This window comes from Myotis yumanensis, unplaced genomic scaffold (assembly GCF_028538775.1).
Source record: "Myotis yumanensis isolate MYYU_CA2020_CCGP unplaced genomic scaffold, mMyoYum1.0.hap1 SCAF_1, whole genome shotgun sequence".
NCBI classification, from domain to species: domain Eukaryota; kingdom Metazoa; phylum Chordata; class Mammalia; order Chiroptera; family Vespertilionidae; genus Myotis; species Myotis yumanensis.
Window position 1 is genome coordinate 174,652,195 of NW_027223752.1, and position 10,184 is coordinate 174,662,378.

The following is a 10,184-nucleotide window of genomic DNA, read 5'->3' on the forward strand; positions in this document are numbered from 1 at the left end:
CTTTACATCCTTTATTCTTCATTGTATATGAACAACCAGTAACTATACAGTTCTCATTATTGAATATAGGTCCTATTATTTAAAAAAAAAACTGTTTCTTCACAGTCTTGAAATTAAATAAGCTTGGGATATAATATATTTAGATTGTTGGATTGATTGAAACAATATTTATCATATCCAAGAATGTCATTCAGTTTTGGTGGGAGTACAAATTATAAAAAGTATTATACTACAGATATCATATGATTCAACAATTCCACTTCTGGGTATTCATCTAAGGAAAATGAAAACATTAATTGAAAAAGATATATGCACCCTTAAGTTTATTGTAGCACTATTTATAATAGCAAAGTTATGAAAACAACTCAGTGTCCATTTCTCAGTCAGAAAGACAAATGCCATGTTATTTCACTTATATGTGGGATCTAAAAAACAAAACAAAACAGAAACAGACTCAATTACAGGAAACCATCTGGTGGTTACAGAGAGAGGAGAGGTGAAAGGTGGACGAAATAGGTGGTGGGGATTAAGAAGTACAGACTTCCAGTTATAAAATAAACTAGAGGCCTGATGCACAAAATTTGTGCAAGAGTAGGTCTTCCTTCCTCTGGCTGCCGGCCCTGGCTTCCCTCTGGCATCCGGGACCCCAGCTTAACTTGCAGCCCCGGCTTCGTCTGGAAGGTTGTCCAGAAGGATGTCTGGTCTATTTAGCATATTATGCTTTTATTATTATAAATGTCATGGGGATGTAATGTATAGCATAGTAATAATATTTCATTAACTTTGTATGGTGACAGATGGTAACTAAACTTATTGTGGATCATTTTATTATGTATATAAATATTAAATCACTATTATGTATACCTGGAATTAATAGGATATTACATGCCAATTATACTTCAATTAAAATAATAGCATTATACTATTATGCAAAAATAAAAAAAAAGTCTGGAGAGAATGAACACCAGAATAAGTGATTAAGTTTGTCGAGTGAGGTTAAAATAATTCATTTTTTTATTGTATGCTTTCGTACAGCTTTCAAGTGTTTTATTATGAATTAGAACTCAACTTTCATTCAGACTGTCAAAATTTGATTCCCAACTCTGCTATTTATTAACTGTGAGCTGAATATAATCTCTTTATGTTAAGATTCCTTATTTGAAATGAATTGACTGTGAAGCTAAAATTTAAACACACTTCAGCATGGAAAGTTCAATAATATTACTATTAATACATTATTAATTAATTGTTTACTTTAATTTACAATAAAGGAAAAAGGAGGGATTTTCCCTTTTTTAAGTTTTGTAAACACTGAGAATGAAGAAATAAATTTAATAATTCTTTTTTTAAGTTTAAGATAAACAATTATTCATTTGATACACTCATATTTGCAAAATGATTACTGACATAGTATTTGGTAATACCTCTATCACGTCACATAATTAACAATTCTTTTTTGTAGTGAGAGCATTTAAGATCTACTCTCTTAACAGCTTTCAAGTATATAAAACAGTATTTTAACTATAACACCATGTTGTACTTACATCCCCAGAACTATTATATTTGCTTCCATAGCAATATTATTCATATGAAACAAAACAAAGTAAAAAATAGAAAAAAACTAAATGTCTTTAACTGGTAAATGGAAAAATATACAAAAAAATGAGGAAATGTTACATGTTGTAATATGGATAAACTTTATATATATTACATTTGTGAATGAAACCAGGTGCAAAGGACTGCATATCTGATGCCATTTATAAGAAATGTACATAAAAGGGGACTCTTTAAAGATAAGAAGCAGATTTGTTGCTGCCATGATTTGGCAGTAGGAATGGGCATCAGCTGAAAACAGGAATCATTTTGAAATGATGGAAATGTTCTAAAACTATCTTTCCAATTCTATACATTTATTTAAAAGGCATTGAATTATATGCCTACAACTGATGAACTTCATGCTATATGAATTATAACTTAATGCAGTTCTTTTTTAAAAATATCACAAAAGTATAAAATAGAAAATGACAATGTCACAAAAATTAATCAGATGTGTTTAACAGCAAATTTGAGATGACAGAAAAGAGTCAGGTAAATTGAAGTCAGATCAATAGAAATAATCTAATCTGAACAATACAGGGAAAAATTCAATAGTCTCAGGGGATTTATGGAACTATATCATGTAGTCTAATATATGTATAGTTGGAATCTAGATGGAGAGTGATTGAGGCAAATATATATATATATATATATATGTATATATATATATATATATTTGAAGATATACTAGTAATCACTCTCCTGGCCTTAAGGAATTTGGCTAGAAGAATGCCATCAATTCTCCTGAGTATCCAGCTTGCTGACTACAGAACTTGTCACTTCCACTTCTTGATGTGCAATGAAAATAAATATGTTCATATTTCCCATCAACAAGACATGAAATAGTTGCTGCTGTCTTTATTTATAATAGCTCAAAAGTGGGGTAGGGATGGGGAGAATAGTTATCCACAGAAAAATAGAAAAGCAAATTTTGGTATATTCTTTCAGTAGTCTAATATAAGCAAGAAAAAATGGTTACTAATACATACAAAACATGGATTACAGCTATCATATTGTATGAAAATATCAAGAAAAAAAAGTACTACATGCCCTATGCCTAAATTTATATAAAGTTCTAGAAGAAGCTACAATAATCTCTGGTGATAGGGATTAAAACACTGAGTGCCTCTGTGGAAAGAGATTATCTCAAAAAGACGACGAGAACACTTTCTAGAGTGTAGACTGTTTTTCTGCGTGTTGTGCACACAGGTATAGAGGTTAGTCAAGTGAACACTTTGACTCTGCATTTTGTTGAGCATACATCATATCTGAATAAAAAGTATTCTATTTATTGAGTATATTTATTTCTCATTGTTCTGGAGCAGAATAATTATTTTGTTCAGTCCTTAAGTTGTTTTGTCTCTTAAAACTAATCCATAATAATAATAGTTAAAAAGCTCCAACTGTAACCAGAATCACAAAATCATGATTTGCAACGAGCAGTATAACTGTGATGTCCATGGTGGCTAGCCAGGACTTCCGTTCTCTGTAGGAACGTCTTCTTTGACAGGCCAATTTCCAACCAGGATTTGGTTTGGTGAGTACAGAATCAGTGCAAGGATAATTAGTTTTATAATTGCAGTGGCTGGTGTTATCAAGCTGGGATAGCCTGAGGCAGCACCTCCCTTTTGGGCCACGTGGACCTTTTCCCAAACTAAATAGATGTGAAGTCACATGGCCAGAGTCTAGCCTTTTGCATGCCTTTTTTCTGGGCTCCATTGAAACATTGCATTTCTGTTCACACAGTCTTTCTCTGAAGAACAGTGAAATCAATGGCAATTAAGCTTTATTCAAAATCACCTTCTCTCGTTGCTCTACTGAGGCTTCCACTAGGTCATTTTGCTCAAACTTTGATATTTTTATATTTAGTTACTGATTTAGTTTCAGTGACTGATGCAGAAATTTCTATGCACATCTTTTAATGTTTTAACTCTTAACAGATACATTTTTAGGTGATGAAAAAGGATATGTGATATAGTTAATTGTACAAAATAATTATATTGCAGTCATTTATGCATAGTGACACCATAATATTTAAAGGTTGCTTTTATAGCAAAAATAGTGCTCCCTAAGCTTTCAGAGCTTTATCTCTGAACTTCATTCTATCTCTTATCTCATCTTTGTTTCTTTTTCTATCAAGGACTTATTCATAAAATATTCTCCATTTTAACTAATATGTGAATCTGAGCTGTTATGTTTTGTTTGGCTAATTCCTGAGTCTCACTTATCCTGAACATATAGTGATAGGGCGATATTCAGATGGAGGATGAAAACAAGCTTTCATATTACTTTGCAATTAAAATAGCTAAAATCTTATTTTTCCTAATTTACCTTATCAAAATTATCCTGTCAGAATAATCACATAAAACAGTTAAGTGAAATGAATCCTTAATATCAAAATTGGTGGTATTTTAATGGGAAGTGTGTTGAATTTATAGATTGCTTTGTGTAGTATGAACATTTTAATGATGTTGATTCTACCAATCCAAGAACATGGTATGTTCTTCCATCTCTTTATGTCTTCCTCTATCTCTTTTTTCAACGTCCTGTAGTTTTCTGAGTAGAGGTCTTTTACCTCTTTAGTTAAGTTTATTCCTAGGTAGCTTAATTTTTTTGGTGCGATGGTAAATGGGATTGTTTTTTTAGTCTCTCTGCAAGTTGACTATTGGTGTATCGGCCCGAACCAATATGCTCAATTAATATTTGACAAAGGAGGCAAGAACATACATTGGAATCAAGATAGTCTCTTCAATAAATGGTATTGGAAAAATTGGACAGATACATGCAAGAGAATGAAACTAGACCACCAACTTACACCATACACAAAAGTAAACTCAAAATGGATAAAGGACTTAAATATACGACAGGAAACCATAAAAATACTAGAAGAATCCAAAGGCAACAAAATCTCAGACATATGCCGAAGCAACTTCTTCACCGATACAGAGCCTAGGGCATTGGAAACTAAAGAGAAAATAAACAAATGGGACTACATCAAAATAAGAAGCTTCTGCACAGCAAAAGAAACCATCAACAAAACAACAAGAAAGCCCACTACATGGGACAACATATTTGCCAATGTTATTACTGATAAGGGTTTAATCTCCAACATTTATAGGGAACTCATACAACTCAACAAAAGGAAGATAAACAATCCAATCAAAAAATGGGCAAAGGACCTAAATAGACACCTTTCAAAAGAGGACATTCAGAAAGCCAAGAGACATATGAAAACATGCTCAAAGTCACTAATCATCCGAGAAATGCAAATCAAAACAACAATGAGGTACCATCTCACACCTGTCAGAATGGCTATCATCAACAAACAACAAGTGCTGGAGAGAATGTGGAGAAAAAGGAACACTCGTGCACTGCTGGTGGGAATGCAGACTGGTGCAGCCACTCTGGAAGACAGTATGGAGTTTCCTCAAAAAACTAAAAATGGAACTCCCACTTGACCGTGTGATCTCACTTCTAGGAATATATCCCAAGAAACCAGAAACACCAATCAGAAAGGATCTATGAACCCCTATGTTCATATCAGCACAATTCACCATAGCTAAGATCTGGAAACAGCCTAAGTGCCCATCAGCAGATGAATGGACTAGAAAACTGGTACATCTACACAATGGAATACTATGCTGCTGTAAAAAAATAAAGAACTCTTACCATTTGCAACAGCATGGATGGAACTGGAGAGCATTATGCTAAGTGAAATAAGCCAGTCAATGAAGGAAAAATACCACATGATCTCACCCATTTATGGATAATAAAGACCATAATAAACTTTTGAACAAAAATAGATACAGAGGCAGAGCTGCCTCAAACAGACTGTCGAACTACAGCGAGAAGGCCGGCGAGGGTTGGGGGGCAGGAGTGGGGGGGTAAGAGATCAACCGAAGGACTTGTATGCATGCATATAAGCATAACCAATGGACATAAGACACTGGGGGTTAGGGGATGCCGGGGGGGTTGTCAAGGGCCGGGAAAAAAAAAAGACATATGTAATACTCTTTGTAATACTTTAAGCAATAAAAAAAAGAGAGAGAGAAAAGAAAAAAAATTAAAAAATAAAATAAAATGAAAAAAAATATATCAAAATTGATGGTCAAATTAAGTGTCAGAAGAGCTTTTTCTCAATGTTATCTACCCATTTATTTTAGATTCCATCTTTGGGGGGAAGGTGCATTGATGAATTAACTAACTGAATAATTTATTGTCTTATGTTTTGTAGGTAAAGGTGATCTGTTTGCAAAAACTTTTTACTATTTGATTACCTAAATAGACTCATTAGTGTGTATACTTTCTTTCTTCACTCTACCATTCATATCTTGCCTGAAGCTGAGATTTGAGTCAAACGGAATAACTACCTAAAGCCATATATTTGTAATATGACATTGGTAATATATATTTAATTTTTATTATTGTTCATAATTCATTTTCTTTCATTGATAATAGCAACATTTATAAATACACAATAATTTTGTTGCTAGCATATAATAGGCCCTCAAACAATATTTCTGGAATGAATAAATGAATATTCACTTAATCGAGATTTCTATTTTCCCTTCATGTTAGATATTATATATTATGTTTGGTTATGTTTAAGATTGAAAAAATATTTGGCTGTCATTTTAAAGTAGTAAACTTGTCTCTATATCTTGAATAATTATATATTTTGGAAGAAACAAAAGAGCCGTCAATTCTATGACACTGAAAAGGATTGTTTATATGAAGTCTGTTGCATCTCTGAATTGCCGAGAAAGCATGGCAGCTAATTTTTAACAAATGACACTGGAAGCAAAAAAGAGGCTATGGCCTGACACACCATGGAACAAGCCCCACCATAGGAATCTTGGTGACTGAGGAAATCTAGTCTGGAAGACATTCTCAAGTGAGTGTAACAATTTCTCATCATGGTCCATGAAAATAGCAAATATGTATTGGGGAAAAAAATAAAACAAAATAGTAATTTGTCCCAACACATACACATAAAAGTATCATAGATTAACAGAAGGCCAATATTCATTGTGTGAATGTATGTAGAAGTCAGAGCAAAGATGATTTATAGATCCAGAAGGTAGACAGGATGCAGATTCTAAGGATGCATCCAGGGCAGAGTCAGGACCTTTTCATTACCAAAGATTAGGAAACCAGCCAGGTTGCTCACACAGAGTCCTGATCAGGACTGTTGGGTGTGAATGAGAGGACCAAACTATAGGGAGGATTAGTGAATATACTTTGAATAAAAGTTATTGAGCTATTGAAAGGCCATCAGATGGGACTCTCTAGCAGCATCAGGTTTTCTGGGGATGGATGGATGAGGGATAACAGCATAAAAAATACAAAACTAAAGCGTTTAATCAATATAGCATATTTCATTTTATTTCATTCAGCATTTAATTTGTGTAAATATTACAAGGTATTCCATTTTCATCAAAGCAAGCAGAAAATGAAGAGAGGAGGTACGTGCTTAAGGAAACATCAATATGTACACAAATAAATAATTACATTCTAATTGAAGGGCCTGTGTTTTTTATTTCATAATTATTTGGAAAGATATTCTGGCAACCTCTAAATGTTCCATATTTCAAACAAAATATTCACTTGCTCTTAAATTGTGAAGAAAAGAGTTGTTTTCAGGTTTTGAGCCAGCAGTAAAATAAATTAAAAACTTGAAGACACCTTCAAAATTGAGACAATGATTTAAAAATATTATATTCTTTATATCTGCAGTGGTTGAATGATCACCACAATGGTCTCTTAAGTGCACTCTTTTACTATTTTCTAATTTAATAAAATTACTGTTTTTAAAGTCAAAGGAAAAATACACTATTTCATTAAATATTCAATAGATTTATTCTCAAATATAGGAAAATATAGTCATGAAACAAATGACTTGAAATTATATATATATTATATATGTATGTGTACATATACACATACATATATATTGTGTATTTCCATCTAAAAATCAATAGCTTCATATGCCTATATTTATACACCCAATAAAGATCACTTTATAAAAATATTATTTTACTTTTACATTTAGGTTTAGACTGCAGTCAAATAATTCTAATCATTTGCCAAAAATCAATCTTTAGAAACAAAGCCCAAACATGATACATGAACACAAATAAGTGTATGTATGTGAATAATAAATTTGTGTTTTTAATGGCAAGGCTCATGTTTAAAATGTTTTATTGGATTGATAAAAGACGTGTTTATAAATTAAACCACAAGTTATACATTATACCTCCCAGAACATTGCTGTTCTTGTTGAATAATACATGTGTGCGTATAGCATGGTTCGTGTGAAGAATCAGTATATAAGATTTCTGCTGTTGGCTATGGCAGACCAGGTTGTATCAGACCAACTCTCCCCCTGAGAAAAGAAAGACAAATGAATAAAATATTTTTTAAAATCAATTTGAAGGCATCAGAAAACTATCACGTCAGCCAAACCTTTAGAGGTCAACATCTTACAGAGATAAGAGACAAAAAAGACGTGAGTTTGATATTGGAAGCTGCTCTTACTTTGGAGTTACTTCCCTATTTACAAGTAGCAGCCAGATTTTAACTTCAACCAGCTCTACCCCTGATAACACCATGATGATACATTCTTAGTCTAAGAAGCAGAAGAAATGCTGAGAAACTGAAAAAAAAAAAAAAAAAAAAAAAAAAAAAAAAAGCTTTCAGCATTACCATGGGCACATGAAGAGGAGCAAAGCTCTGGAAAACATTCTAGGATTTCAAATGGGATCCCTGATGAGATGTGTCCAAAGAGAGCAGCCAGAAAGAATACAGAATCACTTTCATGAGGACTGAAACCAAGCCTCAAATCATCTTAGTCCCTGATAGAATTAAAGCAATATCCATTTCATTTGACCAAATGTTAGGAGCAAAGGAAATTAAAAAATAGTAATAATTACACTTCCCAGACCCACAAATAATCTGTACAAATTTTTATTCAGAATGTCTGGCATTGAAAAAATACTGATTGAAAAACCAGACAATAAAAACAGACCTACAGAAAAAATAGTGGCAATAACTGTAACGGATTTTAAAATAGCTATAATTTTCATGTATGAAAATATATGGAAAGATGGAGAATTTTAGCAGAAAATTAAAATGTACAAAATAAAGTTCAAAAATAATTCTAGCATTAAAAACCATTACCTGGAATTAAGAACTTGACAGACTAGATTAATGGTACATTGCACACAGCCCAGTTAAGAATTAGGATCTGAAAACAAATCAATGAAATTAACCAAAGTAAAGAACAGAAAATACAGAAAAATGGGGTAAGACACATAATGAAACATAGTAAAACAATTCTAAAATGTTTGCAATTAGAGTTACAAAGGGAGAAAAGAAAGAGTATGGCAAAAACAATATTTGACAAAAAAGTACAGAAATTTTCAAAAAATATTCAAGACACCAAACAACAGATTTAAGATAGCACTACAAACCTCAAGCTGGTGTTACAACTACTTTGCTGAAATTTTTTAAAGTGTCTATTAAGTGTAAACATGAATACTCCATACCTAAGCAATTTTATTTCTAAGTACAAAAACAAGAAAATTGTTTATATTTATGCACCAGAAGGCATGTTAAAAATGTAGCAACATTATTTAAAACTAGAAGCCTGGTGCATGAAATCCTGCATGGATAGGATCCCAGCAATCAGGGCTGATTGGGGCCTTCCGGCTTCTGGCCAGGGCCTTCCTTCGTTCTGTGCCACCCCCTGGTGGTCAGCACATGTCATAGCGAGCAGTTGAACTACAAGTTGGTTGAACTCCTGGGGGGACAATTTGTATATTACCCTTTTATTATATAGGATGACCCCAAATAAGAAACAAAAAATTGTTCAAAAGAAAATAAACAGTGGTATTCATACAATGTTTATAGAAATGAGAAAGAACAAATGACAGTTCTGTGCAACAACATGGCTTGATATCACAATCATAATTCTGCAGTCAAACATAAAAAGATGTGTGCTGTAAAAGTCCATTTGAACAGTGCTCTGAAAAAATGTGGTCTTCAGAAAGTTATTTATAAAGAGATGAAGGACTTTTACTGAGAAAGGGCTTGAAGAGAGCCTCTGAAAGGCAGGTAGTGTCCTGTTTCTTGTTTTGGATTTGGTTCTGAGATGTCTGAACTTCTTCACTTGGAAAAGTTAGGTTATAGGCCGATCAGCAAGAAAAAAAATATATCTATATCTATATCACAGGATAATTATCACAGGATTATATCAAGTTTATGACATGTATCCAAATTTTTACACTCACACACATATATTATACCTTCATGTATTTTTCTTTGCTTATTACAGCATCAGCCTGTAAGCAAAGTCTTAAATACAGATTTCAAATGTGTATTCAACGTCATGTAGTAGAGGAGACAGTCTCTTCACGTAACAGTCATTCATTTGAGATAGTTCTTGCTTAGCACATGAGCATTTTTATTTGGACATCTCATGTGAATAGCAAAGATATATAGTATGATGGCCAATGATTATTCATTCAGAGCCGTCCCATGCCAGAATGGGTAAGCAGAAAAGTTTTGGTCTTTTGATTTGTGAACTT